Source organism: Cataglyphis hispanica, chromosome 16, assembly GCF_021464435.1.
Source record: "Cataglyphis hispanica isolate Lineage 1 chromosome 16, ULB_Chis1_1.0, whole genome shotgun sequence".
NCBI classification, from domain to species: domain Eukaryota; kingdom Metazoa; phylum Arthropoda; class Insecta; order Hymenoptera; family Formicidae; genus Cataglyphis; species Cataglyphis hispanica.
The window spans coordinates 3,151,799-3,169,435 of NC_065969.1; the positions used below are offsets into that span (position 1 = coordinate 3,151,799).

The following is a 17,637-nucleotide window of genomic DNA, read 5'->3' on the forward strand; positions in this document are numbered from 1 at the left end:
CGTGCAGAATCTGGCGGAAACCGCGAATTGTCTCGCCGTTGTCGCGACGTTGCCGACAGACGTTGCCTCGAACTTCGGGGTTCATTGCAGGACATACTTCCTGTGAGATATGTCCCGCGATCTGATTTGCGGTCTGTTACTCGTGGAGACTAGTTTGTGAAATCAGCTCACTCTCGTGATGTTAGTTTATTTGATCTTGACGTTATGCAGAACGTTCCATTTTTTAAACGAATTCTTTTCCTCTTACGATTTTTTCTTATCAACATTTATTTCATTAATAAACAAAATTTGCTTATCTACTATACAACTTTATATAATTTTATAGTTATCTTTATTGCACATCTTTATTGCATTTAATACGAATTTTATTATTAATAATAATTTTTATTATTAACAAACTCATTATTATAATAAGTTCGTAACTCTTACGTCAAATATCTTAAACTTCAAATTTTTTTATTTAATAGATTTTTAAAATTTTTTATAATTATTTAATTTTTAATGTTTTTATGAGGCTTTATATGAAATTTCAGAGAAAACTTATTCGGAGAAAAAAATTAATTTCAGATTCTAAAGAAATCTATCAATCAAAGGTTTTCCGATAAAAACAAGGCAGTCTTCAGTTTCATCAGACGACTGTTTAATTTTGCGAGGAAAGTGCCGGCTATTAATCTTTGGAAATATTTGACGGCGGTGAAGTTCTGATCGAAGAAACGTCGTTGTCGGCGGCGACGGTCTAAAATACACCCGCGTTGTGTGTTCCGCGAGTAATACTGATTGGCACTTAACTACGCACGAGTTCGTCTCGCCGGGGAAAGACTCGGTGAATGTCTGCGCGACAAGTTTGGCGCTTCGACGAGGAGGGACGCAGCGAGAAGTTTCGTATCGAAACTTCCGGGAGAACATCTAAGAACGCGTCTTGGCTTTCGCCAAATTCGCGGCGCAGCTTCTATCGACAGTATCCTACCCAGGAAACGAGAGACGAAATGAAGATTGACAGAGTATACACCGCTGAGATAAAGTAGCGCGTAATTTTCGCAAGCTATGAGAATTACATCCTGCCAAAGGCAATAGTCGCTGTAATTTTCGGTAATGCGATCTCGCCATCTTGGCGAAGGAAATATTTTTGTTGAAAACTTATGTAACAAGAAGAATACATCTTATATCTCTTTAGATTTTTTTTAATCAGCAAATATATTTTATAATGGTACAAATTAATTACACAATTAATTGGGCTCTCTATATTGTACAAATTCTCGATACTATCGATTGTATCAATAATCGTGTGAATATTTAATCTTTTACATCATAGACACGCTAAAAAGTGGCATTTCATTCAAATAAAATAAATAAGTAATAAACAAAAAATATTTTTTCTGATCCCGAGAAGTAAGCGTTTACTCTTTCGTCGCGGTATGCTCGTCTTCAAACGCCCGCTTCCGCCTTTGAAGCCAGCTGTGCCTTTTTACGCAGGTAAATTTTAATGAGCGAACGTGCAATCTACCTCGCGCTGCTGCGTCTCCTTGACGCGACGAACTTTACGCGCATTTACCGAGCTTGCGAAAAGAACGCCAAGGCTAAACTTTGCGTCGGGATTGTTATTTATCGTGATTTAATTTCTCAAAGTTGATATTATTTCCGACAGAACTATTACGATGAAAAAGCGTTGGCTTACATAAAATAGTAGCACACACACACATACATAGAGATCACATTTAACTGAGCTTGCTCGCAGCGTTTGAAGTCTCTTGGTCGTTTCAATGAGAGGCAAACGCGTGTGCATGTTTCATCGCTTCTAATGGGCAAAGCTTTTTGCTTTAAATTGTCGTCAACAGCTCCCGACTTCAAAAGATGTGAAGACATAACGGTGAACGCGACGAGGTAGTTTGCAAAAAATCACATCCAGGAGCTACGTTTGCGATTTATCGCGCGCCGCTCGCGTTATCTGCCAACTTTGTAGGACCGTCCGTGTAGTGATCGTCCTCGTCATTATCGTCCGCGGGGGTACTTTAGGGTAGCGAAGACATTTCGGGAAGCGACGAAACGTTTCTACGTATCCTGGTGGCTGTTAACCTTTCGAGTTAGCGAACGAGATAAAGCGTCGGGTATGGTCGAATGGCACTTAACTTCGAGTCGTCTCACGACGGAGTCGTGCAAATGTCTCTCGTTCCTATGATGATCGCTTCTGATTAGCGTGTACTTGGGAAAATAGCTACGGGCAGCAGTAAGGAATAATCTATGCAGTATGGTAAGGCGCGTTAAAGACTCGCGTGGTTCGTCGTATAATCAACTAAAAGCGGCTTATTATGCAATTTCTGATAACTAACGTATGCGCACGCGTAATGCTATTTATTGCGCGATTGCGGCTTGGCATTATAATAAAATGATGATTAATAGATAATCCATGCGGAAAGAGGGAGAGAGAGAGAGAGAGAGAGAAAATGAGCGCGTGCATCGCATATGCATTCGATTAATAATTCGTTATTTGAGTGCACGTGTGTGTATATATATATATCAACTGATATCGTAATTACTGGGCAAATGATAGAACGCAAATACACACCGATTACCGATTCGATAGAAACTTTGCTACGCACATTCGGGCGACCTGCAATTATTCGGTCAACCGGCGAGATAAATTATTCAACGCGCGCGAAAGAGTCCTTATCACACGCGAAACCATTTGTCAGATACACAACGCGAGTGGCGCGGCGTAAAATCTGTTAACTCCATGTTTTGCAAGCGTATATATAACGCGTATGTCACATAATGACTACAAATTGATGTCGCTAAAGTGTCGGACTTTTCACTCCACTGTGAATTATTTTGTTTATTTACGACTCTCCAAGCGTGTGCGCGTTATATACGGAATAAATTTTGACATATAAATGAATATTTATGAAAACAAATGTAAAGCATATTTCAAAAATTTCTCCAATAAAATAATTTCACGAATAAGATAATTTCGTATATTACAAAGTTGAAAATATTTCATTTATTCTTTTTGTGTACAATGAGAGAGGCACACATGTACTATATGATAAATAAACAAACTGACAGTAAACAAAGAAACGAAAGATATACTTAGCGAGACTTAGCCTACCACGTCTTGATATTTTTTTTTGTTTTTTTTATTTATGCCCGACGTATGTGGGATATCAATCGCCAGTTGTTGTGTGACACGAGTATACGCGGAATGTCTGAGAGGCTGCGATCGTGATTTCTCTTTGAATTTCGTTCTGCTGAAAGTGCAGCTTATCGTCCTCGTCGACATCTCGAATCCATTAAGGGTTATTTCACATCATGGAGGCTCTTTGAAGAATAATCGTGTCAAGTGAGTTACGTAACTTCTATGTCTCTCTCTCTCTCTCTCTCTCTCTCTCTCTCTATATATATATATATATATATATATATATATATATATATATATATATATATGTCGACTCGGACCGGCGAATCGAGATCAAAATTGCGTTCACGTATAGCCGAGCTTAATGCCGGGAGGGTTAGTTTTAATCCTCTCGACCTTCGTGATATCATTATGTCGTCGTAATACATATAATGCGAGCGTTTGCATTTAAATGAGGTGGCGGGGTAAGTGTCCGTCATTTCGCGTTTTGTTCAATTATTTCTTACGACAATTATTTCCATTTTTTGGCTAAGCGCGCGCGAGGAGGTCATAATTATTTTTCAAAAATTATATTAATAATTATGCGTATTAATAATTCTATGAAAAAAGGGTGTCTTTTTTTAAAGATTTTTCTTTAACTTGTGCACGAATATTTACGCGTGAACAAAAAACACGCCCAACACACACTTATAATCCACACGCAAGGCGATCAAGGTTGAATTTACGTTGGGCCAATTAATTACCCTACATAAATAAGTCAGACGATTAAGCCTCCTAGCAAGAAGCGTACCTCCCGGCATGTTTATCCCGCTCGGAAGATTGCAATTTGCAAAGCGGGCGCGGTTAAGACTTAGGTGGATCGGGGCGAATTAATTTTAACGTTGTACAAGTCGGCTCGAGCTACATAATAATTAAAAACGATCTGGTAATTAATTCATTGCTTTCAGAAATACACCCTTACGGTGATAGATACATACGTAAAGATTACGCCGACTGACCTGTAATTTTCGTGAGTTTCGAAGCCTTGTTACAGAACTTTTGCGAGAACAATAATTTCGCATGCTTCAACGGTTCACGAACAACTTAATCAAGATATTATCATTACATAATCGGAAAAAAAGAAGGTTTTATTTTGGAGCAAAAAAGATCTTTGAACGATTTCGAAAACAAAATGTTTTATTAAGTAATCCGTATATAAATAATTATTGCGGAGATAAGTAGAGACAATTATCTATTTTATTATTATTTAATTTGTAAAATAATTGAATGGAAGCTAGATTCTTATATAGATAATCTCAAATTAATCACATTTTTGAGAGATGTCAATGCATTTCCGCGCTTTTAAAATTACCCAACGTATTTATTCAGCTCACAACAAGACGCTGGAAGGACAGTCATTTGCAAGGAAAAAGGAAATTTCCCGTTAAGCTGACTTTGTTAAAGCCGAAACAAAATTAGCCCCTTAAAACAATGGGATTCTATCGTCGATAAACCTCTCCCGCGCGCTCCACCGCGATCCCGTCGTATTTTTATTCCTTTAAACTCGTAACTGGCAGGATTGTCGAAGGAGGAAGGAGAAACAAAGGGGAAAGAATCGAGAATGAAAGAAAGAGGAAACATTCGGCGCGCCATCGGTCGCCGTTCGTTTTCAAAGCCACGGCTACGCCAAAGAACGTTCGTTAATTTTAACAAGATCCCGAGCGTACGAATGGCGCTCGTTAAACAACGCCCGGTAATTCAACTTAAGAAGCCGCCCGCATGCAACAATGGTATCCGCGTTACAACGAATATCCGCGTGCGCGCGCGCGCGCACGTTTTCGAGCGGCTATTTGTAATTAAACGCCGCAAACAAACGGCGGTATCGATCGGCAGCGCAACGTACCACGAGACTAATTAGAAAATTAATCGGTAACTTTCGCGGATACCGATTTATCAGGCGCGAGAGCGTCGCAGTGTAACACGTAGAATGGCGGGAGGGGGAGAAGGAGGAGGAGGAGGAGGAGAATGCGAGAGCTTGAATTCGCGTTTGCTCTACCCAACGGCTAATATACCCTACCTGGAAAATTATTGACCCCGAGCATGTTGGAGTTTATTCGATTTAAACGCCCCCGTCTCGCGAAAGCCCCGTAAAACATCCGCGGCTCTCGACGCGAGTAATTAGAGCGGTAATTAATATAGTTTTTCTCCTCGCGCCTCTCGCGAGGAGAAGCTGACTCTTACGGAAGCGAACTTCGAAACGAGTCGGCGAAATAGAGAAAAAGGAATAAGAGCGAGCAAGATGTTAGCGAATTGTGAAGAAAGAAGCATAAATTTTATATTTTTACGAACAATTTTTTTTTTTTTTTTTTACGCAAATTTGTTTGATGACACGTCACATAATTTACTGTAATGAATACACTATACATAAAAATAATTATTAAAATGGCTATTATTATTTTTTAATGAATATTTATCTGAATAAGAAAAAATCTCATTAATATTTCTGAAATTATTGTTTTAAAACAATTTAAATTTAAATATGATATTTTGTAAATAAAACAGTTCATAGAATTAAAAAGAATCAAATAAAGAGCAAAATATTTATAAAATCTTTCATCGACAGCTTAAAAGGAAACGTGTATGGAATATATAGTGGGAAAAAAAAAATAAGGGATTACTATTAAATTAGAAGAAAACAAATATGTTCGCGAACTTTATCGTCCAATTACGTACACTCTTTATTATACCTTTATTATACCTTGCTGTTTTATATTGGTTTTACGGAAGAGGAGGCTACGTTGAGCGGTGTAATTGGTTTATTCATTTTTAATAGTGATTCGTACATTGATATGGTGCATAAATAACTCTGGCGAAAAGAAGCCATTGAATAGCAGAGAGAGAGAGAGAGAGAGAGAGAGAGAGAGAGCGAAAGGGAGAAATAGATCGTTATTGTCATTAATAATCCAGCTGCGAAATTCAACCGTTGAAAAGTACCGATACAGGCAACGGCGTTTACAGAATACCGATACACGGTATTCAGCTTTTCATACTCTCCGAAATAACGAGATCACCATTTCCATCGAGTATTTATTTCTCTTCCCCCCCCCTCCCTCCCCCCTCGACCCCTCCAGGAAACGCACGCTTCTGTGAGTCGCGTTTTTGGTCGGGCGTTTGCGTGAATTTCGCTTAAGCGAATTGCATTCGACGACGAAACAATCGTCATTGACGTTATCACTGTTCTCTCGTTGCTGTTGACATTATTCTTTTAACTAATACGAGAGAGGCCATTCGAATTTGGCTCGATAGCGACAGGTAGTTATTAGTTGGCGGTGATACCGTGTGTGTCCCCTCGTCACCCCTTTGTTGTATTTCTCTCTTCATATTTTTTTTTTTTTTTTCATCTGCCATAGACACACGCGATGGTACTTTAATAAAAAAAAAAAATTTGCCCGAACGAACGGACGGACGAAATTGACGTGATAATTAATGCCTGAAATAAAAAGAGAGAGAGAGAGAGAGAGAGAGAGAGAGCGAGGGCAAATTTTTATTCGAAAAAATGTACACGCGCGATCGCTAAACGTTATTATCCGTGTAACGATGTACAAGCTCTGTGCGTAAGTAATGATCACACCTGTAGTTGCTGCGCACATTAATTCTATGATTGAATGGATATTATGCGGCGATATTTTCCGCGCGAGCGGTGATTTTGGAATTTTACTTTGCCGCCACGTTATATTATTTATGACGCTATATTACGTTATACCGGTTTAATATTATGACGTTAATAATGAATGATTTTTTGGTCCGACGGCTTACGCTGTAATATAAACGAAATGCGTATCACTAATGTTGTTTTTTTGACTGTGTCACAGATATAACATACAGATACACGTATATTGGCGCGGGCGCGGAAATGAATCGACGGGACGCGTTTTACGCGCGTTTTGAAGATTAATATTATATTCAAATACACACATCCGGCGTTGCAGAATGAATTTACAGAATTCAATGTCAGTTGAAGGCACGTAGTCCGAATGTAAACCCGCTCGCCGGCATTAAATTTCTACCACGCCTCGTTTCCGGCGTACTTCTGCAAAACTCCATTGTATTTCGCATTCGTAATAAATGATCCGCTCCGCGACGATAAACACACGGTTCGCGTTATTCTCGTTATTAAATACGTCCGTATGTTTAGAGATAACATCGTTCGTCGCATCACATCCTATCTACACGTGTCTTTCGCCCAGCTGTTACAATGATACATGTCCAAAATTGCACAAAGAATCTATTAACGGCGTCGATCAATCGATGATTGTTATGTAACGTATAAAAAGATGAACGAAATGCGATTCTCACCTCGAAACTTTGTGTCGCTAATTGGAATTCTTTGTGCGCGCAATTGTACGCTTACGGTTGTGTCGTCGCTTTTGATCTCGTCGGAAAAATTGAGACAGCCTGATAAAAGATTCTTGGCCAATTACGCGGATTCAAGGGGGATGGAGGAGGAGGAGGAGGAGGGGAGCCGTGTCCCTTTGAACGGATAATTAGTATGATGATAACCCGGGTGAAGCATGATATAATGAAACGAAAACAGCAGCGCTTGGGGTGCGCGCGCGCGAACCGGGAGTCGCTCGCGGCTACGAAATTACACGGCCACCCGATATAATATTCCCTCTTTCGGTCACGGTGGGATTGATTGTGTTTATCTTTCATTAGGAACGCCGGCGAAACGCGGGGGTTAAAACCGTGTGAATAATGAATCGCGTGATTCTCGGACGTGCATACACGCTTGCAAAATTTTAGACCAGAAGACGATTCACCGTCCGTCATTCTGAATTGTCATTTGGACATCTCATTGTTTCGATTTCACGTGTATTTTGCGCGGAAACGACAAGTAACAACGATGCAACCACGTCATGTAATGTCGAACCTATCACATCTTTCCCGATTCGCGTTGTTATTTCGTTATCGGAAATTGGAAATTTTGTTCTTGTACAAAATAAAAAAAAAAGTTCTCTTTCTTTCTTTTGTGTTTCAGTTTATCTTCCGAAATAATTTTTGATTGTGATGGACAATTCAAAGTTGGTTTTATCTTTGTTAATTTATTCATTATAAATTACTAAACGATTCATTTATATACATATATATCTTTCTCTTTTCTGCAGTGAAACAATTATATATAATGTCCCCATCTTTTTTGATATTTCAAGAATAATATTTCAAGATGGAAATGTGGATACTCCACAAAGGAAATTAATAAAAATAATGAATTATACTTTCTTCTTTTAAGAATATTTTTGAAATCTTTTTATCAAATAGTGATAGAGTAAATTATAAAGAGATTCACAAAAATACCAGGAATAGTGACCGCTTTTAATTTCAGTTTTAATATTAAATCCAATTTGTTTTACGAAGCAAATATTTTTTGATATTTGACCGTTTGCACGGCTTTCATTTTCATTCTATTGTGATTACTTTGATATGGTATTTGCTGTTAGTGCCAGAGTGTGCAATTTATTATTCTCTTTATTTGTACTCTTTTTCGAAATGTGTCCAAATTTTTCTCCTTCGAGATTTTGAAACATTCAAAATAATCGAAGAGGATGAAATTATTTTGATAAAAGCTTTACATATTATTTTCATATTTATTGTGAAATAAGATCAATATTATACATAATATTAATATTAACATAAGTGCAAAAGGTATTAAATTTCATATATAATTAATAAACAGTCAACAATAATTTAACAGAAACTATTTGTTTACTGAAACTAAATTGTTTATTTCAGTAGTTATTAATAGAAACTAAATTGTTCATTTCAACAATTGTTTTTATTAAAAATATTCAAAATAAAATCAATATCTGAAAAGATTCAATAAGTAAAATGATTTATAGTTGCGTTATGCGTTATTGCGATGTATGTGTTATTTGATTCTTTGTAACTAATATAATATTTATTTTTAATTTTCATATTTTTATTTTGATAAAAGATTCACGCAAGCAATCTCGATACGAGTTATAAGCCCCGTGTTTTCCAGTTTGACGCTTCATGATTTCTCTTTGTATTACAAACAAAAAAAAAAAACAAGAAAAAACTAAATAAATTAACGATAGCCGCATGAATGCTTTCAAAGGATTCTGAGTTATAAACCTTGACATTACACACAAACTATGCTCTTCTCTACATTTCATTAAATCAGAATTCCTATATCGTTAATATTGGCGCGTGCTGAAAACTTGGGAAACAGATTTGATACGATAGGCAGAAAATTGCGTCTCATCCAATTTTCCGTACATGTAACTGAATGTAGAATTGTTTCCTGTGTTCGATCTATATCCAGAATATCCGTGCATCAAAAATTTCATTTCGATTTTATTATACGCTTTTTTTTAACACAGAGAGGGAAATGACATCAAAATCTGTCCGCCTTGGGCCACGTTAAAATGCAAAGAGAAACAGAGAGAGAGAGAGAGAGAGAGAGAGAGAGAGAGAGAGGGAGGGAGAGGAGGCATTTTAACAGTAAAACTTCAATTTCGATATTAATCCAGATGATTTGTACGATGGGACAAGTGTACTGTTTAAATTAAATATGTAATATTTAATATGTACGTTACTGTAATTTTGTTCATAGCGAGTATCCTAGATTTTTTTTGTTCAATCGTGGAAATGTCTTACAAAGAAATATTACTCTTTCTCTCTCTCTCACTCTCCAATATTATTATATAGAGATATCATATTATACCGAAATATACAATATATATTTCTTAACTTTAAAATTTTGCGAGCAAGGAAATTAATTTCGCGATTATATTACCGTTTGTTAATTACTGATTAATCAGTATCTGCATTTTCCGCAACAGTTAACCAATTAACTCTTTCCCGTTAATTAATCGGGAAACATACGTGGCAGCTTTTTCGCGTAGCGATGAAACTAATGAAATATTAGAGACGTGATACATTTGACAAAGTACATTTATGATGCATCTACGTCGCCGTGACTTCCGCAGTTGACTTAAATTCTTCAGCGGTCGCGCGCGAATTCTTTATGAAGACCCGCCGCCCGAGTTTATCGGATGACCTAGTGGCCCTTTGACCCCGGGATGCCCGGCGTGCATATACCCCGTCGACTTGATGCATTGCCGGCTTCGTAGAAGCTCGTTCTGCAGCGTGCAGCCATCTAGGCCGTAAAGTATCAACCTCTCCTAGAGTGAAATTTTTTTTTCTCACCAAGAGAGAGCTCGACTGGTACGTCAATGATGCATCTCCGAGTCATTCTCGTGACGTCAGTTCCGAGGCGCGGTCGCCACACAATCGAGACGTTTTATTAGTCCTACATCTGTCAATGCTCGCACTCACGAAATTTCGTCTCGATAGCTTCAATCTATGCAGAGCAGAATAGTCGGTTAAATATAAATCGTCTTGGCACTATAAAAGAAAAGAAACGAAAACAATTTTTAATAAAATTGCTCTTAAATTATTTAGTTAAAATTTTAGTAAATAGAAGAAGGCATAATTTTATTGGAAAAAATAGTCTGTCTAATCTAATTTTTAAAGATCATTTAACTGCAATAAAAAATTGACATTTTAAAATTGATATATTAAAGTAGATGTAAGACGGTATCTCTTTATGACACAACAGCACTCTTCTTATTGAAGATTAGTGAAGGAAAGTTTAATACACGCATAAAAGGCGAAAGCTTAATACATGAAATTCCTTTGTCAAGAGTGTTCCGTTTTATAGGACATAAAATAATATCTTTGAAGCGTTATTCTCAAAATATGCTTTCTCAGCTTATAGATTTTTTTTTTTTGTGTTGCAACCGCTTTAATATGATACCGCTTTTCCTGTACACAGAAATTTTATTTTACGACAAAGTTCCACCGCGACAGCTAGTTTATTTTAATATTCAATTATGTATTTAAATAGAATAAAACGAAAAATTTAAAATCAAAGAAATTCTAGGCGGATAAAATATTTTCCTCGCGAGCATTAAAGCTTTCCTATATTATCCGAGATTAATCGAGATACAAAAGTTTTCGTGTTTGTTCAAAGATTAAGTTTAACGTCACGTCGTCCTCTCAAAATGTTTGATAATCGTTGTTGTTGATCGTAATGCATTTTACTTTTAATCGCGTCCTTCCGCGAGCGGGGGAATGTGGTGGGAGGGGAGGGGAGGCGCTTCTCGTGGCGTTTAATCCGACGAAATTGCCACTTTGTCCGCCCGTAATGAGTTCTCACGTCGCGACGGGGCATTATGATCGACGAGGGCGGCGGCGACGGCGACGACGAAAAGGAGAGAGAGATAAAGAATGCCGAGAGCGAGACGAATTAAGTTCTCAAGTCCATTCAAACATCACTTCCGCCCCGATGATCTCATCGCGCTCCTCCTACAATTTGATCGGGCGCGCACGTTATTATTATAAGAAATTATTCCCCTTCTCCTTTCCCCCTCCCCTCGGAATTTCCTCCCCTTTTTTTCCCCTCATTGAGGAAAGCCACTAATCATTGACGCATTTTTTTCGCGAGACGTAATCGACGATATCAAATAAGTAGGAAATGAATAATCGCGGCGGAACGTTTCTAGTGGAAATCGAGTGGTACGATAACTCTTCTAGACTGAATCGAGCGATCGATAACTCTTCTGGATGACCGGGCGATCAATCGGTGCGAAATATAGGCGTCCATAGCTCACGCGTTATATCGATATCGCGAAAAGAGACGTGTTATTGACCTCTACCCAGCGTTTGCTGGTATTATTTCGCACACGCATTGACGTACAAACACGCACGGGACAATCAGTTAATGACGCTACAGACTATCGCATAAGTGAATGGCATGTATATCGAGTCATTTTCTTTATGAATGGCTTGAGTTCACGAGTCGCATGAAAGTAATGATCTCGAATTAAATTTATTCGAGTTAAATTTATTCAATTATATATTCCGGCGTTTAATTTTCAAAAAATTATCTTTTCAATATATGTTATTTTTTTCATGCCATCTACTATATGTATTCTGTATTTTTTTTTTTTTTTTTTCATAAAAAGAATGCGAAGTTTAAAATATTTAGATCTCTTTCTGGAATTATCAACATTAACACCCTTTTTGGATTAAATCCTTCAATTACGGATGCAATCGTTGCGCTTGACGCATACATTGCCGCCTCTACAGAATCCTGCAGGACCGCATTGTCGTCCAGTTTGCACACAACCTCGGGCAGAATGCGCTCTTTTCTGCATTGAGGATCGCATCATGGACGTATGAAACGGTTCTTCTGCCGCACCATACGCTATTAATATCACGAGGTATATTTAGATTTCAATGGGGAAGAGAACGCGAGGCTACGAATCGCTCGTTCGATATGCCGTCTGCAAGGCACAATCGCTGGAGCAAATTGCAAGATAAAAAAGTGCCCTTATCTCAACTCCCCTTTTATCTACATATTAGGAAAAAATTAGTATAGATAAAAACGATAAAAACTCGATTGTCTTTATTTTTAATAGATTGAAAGTATTTTTGCTTATCTTTAAAATTTTGATATTTCTAATTAATTAACAAAATAAATAAAAAAGGCACTTTTCCATATAATTATAGTAATTTCGAAATCATATAATTCAGATTGGATAGATAGACATCTTTATATTTTTATTAAAATCCGCCAAAAAATTTTGAAGATATTGATTTTAAATTTTGTAGGAGAAAATGATACCTTTTTCGCGCTTTTATTTGTATTATTGCCTCTGCAGCCGCAAATGCAGCATTATTGCACGCGCAGTACATTTTCGTTTCTTAAGCAATATTTCAACGCGAATTTACACAGGGCCAGCGGATCGCATTATTTCTGGAGCACGAAACGCCTCGAACGGAATGCACTTTCTTGGTTTATATTTATAATTATCACGGCGGCACAGAGTTTTCGCGCGGGCGGGAGCAGGCGGCGGGATATATGCATTCGCCGCGTCTACCGCGACATCCTGTTTCTTGTCTCCTCTGTTTTTGTTTTTCTCGCGCGTGTGCGAGAGGTCTCGAGATTCGACACGTGACTGGCAAACGCTCGATGGCTTTCACGGATGCACCCTGCGCATCCAGAGGCTCGTCGCGGAAACGCCTGGAAAAAGCTTCTTAGAATGATAAGTATGCGTCCGCGGTTTTCCGCCAAATCCTTAAAATATTTAAGGATTTATTCGACGTTTCATGAATATCCGAAAGGGCGAGAGAGGGATCTTTTGTGTGACGCCGAATCTCCATTGACGTGATTTAACGGGGATTGCTAGGAAAAGTCATCTCGTGATTCGAAATTCTCTTTTTTAAGAGAAATAAGAATTATACAAATTTTATTTTTACACAATTTAGTCTCTAGATATTACAAATGAATCTGTAATATAAATCTCTTTTATATAGAAATGTTGAGACAAAAATTTTTTAAATGTATTTTTATTAAAAATAAATGAAAACTGCTTTTAAATTAAGTAGAGACTTGTTATCATCATTTATAATTTTGTGCTTAAAGTGCGAAGATATACAATAGTGGAAGAGAAATTTTCCATTTTCATTTAGAATTATTAATTTTCGCAAAATTGCAACAGAGATAGCCAGTTTCTCAGATTTTTTTTTAGTAATTTTTTGTTTCTGAAAGAAGACATCTCATTTTCTGCGCACATCTTGTTCGGACAATGTGTTGCTCTCGAGGAGAGGTCGATGACACCGGTTTAGCTTATATAGAGAGAGACGTTCGGTTTAAAGGTCCATTAGATCCCCGGATGCAATATCGTTGCGACAGGTGACACACCGGATCGTAAGACGCAGGCGGCGTATATTAAGGGCCATGCCACCCGGTATGTCGTCACGACGAAGTAGAAACCTGGATACGCGGAACACGTTTCTCGATTGCTCGAAGGGGGATAATATTATTTCACCTGAGCGTTCGCGGAAATTTATCCCCGTTGTAACGCGTTGTAATATCTAAATAAACACATCGCTTTTAAGCGACATGTACACGAGCTAATGTATACAACCGTTCAGTCCATATTTATTCGCTTTCTATCGAGATGAACAATTTTTCGATATCTGTTTACGTTGAATTAAACAATCGCAGTCACGTTGTGATACGCAGATACACTGCCTATTAATTAATATTAAATCGATGAATATCAAAATGAATTGAGGATAAAAAAAAATTACGTTATGTCAAAATTAATGTTATTGACAAATTTTACATGAACTGACAGATACGAGTTAGAATTGCTTTTTCTGTCGCATATGTCGGTCGGTACCCCGTACCTTCTAATGCGTGACGGGAGTTTTGCGCTAATTACAATAGTTTGTTACCGTGAGAGCTGTTTTCACCGACTCCAGGCGCAGCGAGTCGCGAAATGGAAAATCCATTTACGATCTAAGCTCCGGCTTAGGGTAAGCTGCTGCCCCAGATCGTCCCTACCGTGATTTCGGTACTTCGATAACCCGGTCGTGCCGGAGCGAGATGCCCGCCGGCGATTCTCGATCGATTTTCCCGCTATCTCTCGACAAGGGATTAGGTCAGGGGCCAGAGAAACGGGTTAGAGCACACGACGGAATCGGATGCTAGTACGGTCATCCGAGTGATGAAATGATTGGCTCGCTGATGAAACCTGATAGAGCTGCCTGGCTGCTGCTCGGACGGCTTGGCGGATTATATTCTACCGTGCGAGAACACGCTGGATCACAGCCGCTGTGATCTCATCCTCACTTCCGTCTCGGGACACCTATTCTGCTTCGCGAATCTTTGACGTTTCGGAACGATCTATCCGCTATCCGTGAAATCGAGATCCGATTTTGGCGAAATTAGGATCTCGAAACGCTATAATTTATTTTGACGCAAAAATACGAAATGTTTCTTATTTTATACTCATTATATATATTTATATGTTTAAAAAAAAAGGTTTTACTATAGATCGATTTTAGTTAAAGAAAATAGAACGTGAGAGATATTCTTAAGTGAAATTTATGGAGAGATATAAATTTTGCGATATTATATATATTTTCTCTCTCGCAGAAAAAGAGAGAAATTCTTATATATATTTCTGGATATATACATTGGCACGTTCGTATATTTTCTCTAGAACGAATATAACTATTTTATATATTACATATATATATATATATATATATATATATATATATATATATATATACACGGCCGTAAATTAAATAATGTTTAAGTATCCATAAATTCGTGTGTCAGAGAACATTGTCTGTGCTGGGAGCGTGGATCGAAGATGGAAGGGAAAGCAACAAATTGCATCCAGTTGAAAACTCGTTCGGCCATCTCTCTTGACTTTCCACGACGAGCAGCCGGTCTCGAGAAAAATGACACTCTTATCTAAAAAATGGTCGGCCATAAACAATCCCGTGGAATCGGCGCACCGTATAGCGCACATGCCTTGGTATCGCTCTTTAACCTGTCGACGAAGTACCGCATGATAAAACGCGCGAAAAATCGCGACTTTCGTAAAGAAGAAGTCGCATAAAAGCTTCCGCTCGGCCTGTATATTTTCGCCCAGATAAGATAATATTCAATTACTCGCAAATATTCGCGTATCACGTGTCGTTAAATATTATTTTCTTACGTATTTTATATCGTTCGTCAAAAACGTTCAAAATTTTTCTCGATCGACTACTTTTAATCTATTTCTTTATGTATAATCTTTCTCAATGCGAGAACTCACGACTTTCTGACATATGGAACATTTGAACATTTTCTCATTTTATCTACGTGAGATAGTCGAAGACACAATAACCGTGTACAAATATTGAGCGAGCTTTTAGTGCTCTTTATCTGAATGGAAAGGTAGAGATTCTCAGAATTGGATATGCTATGTATTATTATAGTTATGAGAAATAATTTAGAATATACGAAGATAGTTTAATTAATAATTTCGAATGATTTGTCGTTCGCGGAGCAACTGTCATATATGAATGTAAATACGTATGTACATACAGTATAAAGTATATTTGAAAAAAAAAAAAGAAAAAAAAACCGATGAATAGCATCTATTCTAAAAAAAAAAATATAATTTAATTTCTTATCGGATAAAAATATTATAATCTTTATCTCATACACAGTACATATATTTTTTAATTTTTAATGTTAAATTACTCAGCAATATTTCTGTCAAATGAAATTTTTGCCGCGGTAACATTTAATTTCAAATTAATTGAAAAGTAAGAAAGTAAGCCCCATCATTCATTTTACGCTTATGACATTGAATTTGTCCGGGCGCTTTAATTTTCAACGTTAAATAGCGCAATAATTAACTCTTAGATTAAATTCGCGTCGGGAGAAAAATCGACTGCGAATTACTAAGAGACGTAGAGCGCGAATACTCTAATAACTTTGCACCTCGATTGAGAGAGACGTCGGAGAATATGAATGAAAGAATACAAGCATCGAGAGAGCGGCGAGCGAAATTAGGAAAATTGATTGTCGTCGCAAAAAGATATATTCCGTTCGCGATTCTCTCTTCGCGGATTTTCCCCATCATTTCTACTATCGGACGGTCCTTTGTTGCTCGGTCGTCGCCGACCGGAGTTTTCTCTGGGTTTTACCGTCCGTAGAAGAGCGACCGTTTAGACGTCAACAGCTGCGTCGCAGGCCGCCCCGCCTGCTATAGCCGGCTCTATTTGCTCCTCTTACATTCTTCATGAAATAGTTTGGTCTCGCCGTGGATATACACCGACTGACTGCGCGCCCCCCGAGAGGAATCAAGAATATCTTTCGGCTTTCATGGGACCCTCCGAGATAAATCGCGTTGGCTCGCGGCGACCACGCTGGTTTCAGATTGACGCGGTTTCCCCGAAAGGAGCACCACTGTATCTAGTTTGGAAAAAAAGAAAAAGGACACGAGAGTAGCCGTGACGACCCCTGAACCCTGAAAGCGTTCTCATGGAGCGAACGAGAGAGGGAACTACCTCGAATCGTAAAATTCTTTGAGATAAGACAACGACGGGCGCTTTTGAATACGAGAGATTTAGATAGAGGAGTAATCGATGCGAGCTCGGTGAACTTACGACTAAGTACTTTGTGAATTGCAATACGCTCTCTCTTTCTCGCATCGGATACAGGGGGAGGGGGAGTTATCTGAAGCGAGAGATATTTGTGTTCGAGAGCAGCCGGAGGGAGATCTGATTGTTGGACCTCTACGCGGTGTTTTATTACCCATTCAAGCGAATTGATTGCGGAAATGAAGAGAAATATTCGAAGCCTTTATATTGTTTGAATCGATATGAAATCGATATTATATAAATAGATTAACATAAAAATAAAAATATAACTAATATAAAATATAATTTAAGAATATAATTATATATGTTCGCGTCATAAATTTCGTATTAAATTATTTAAAAAATTAATTGTTTGAAAATTTCTTTTAATTATTTAATCGAAATAAAATTTAAAAAATATTAAAAAGCAAATTTTAAATATATATATTTGGTTCATTAAATTTTACATTACTAAAAATAATTCAAATGTATTAAAATGGGGATTG

At 37.7% G+C, this 17,637-nt stretch overlaps 1 protein-coding gene across 2 annotated transcripts in view; it reads left to right on the forward strand.

The window, feature by feature from the left end:
- The window catches only part of LOC126855499 (E3 ubiquitin-protein ligase MYCBP2), a 174,365-nt gene that overhangs the window by 123,314 nt on the left and 33,414 nt on the right, over positions 1-17,637 (forward strand). The window lies entirely within an intron of this gene.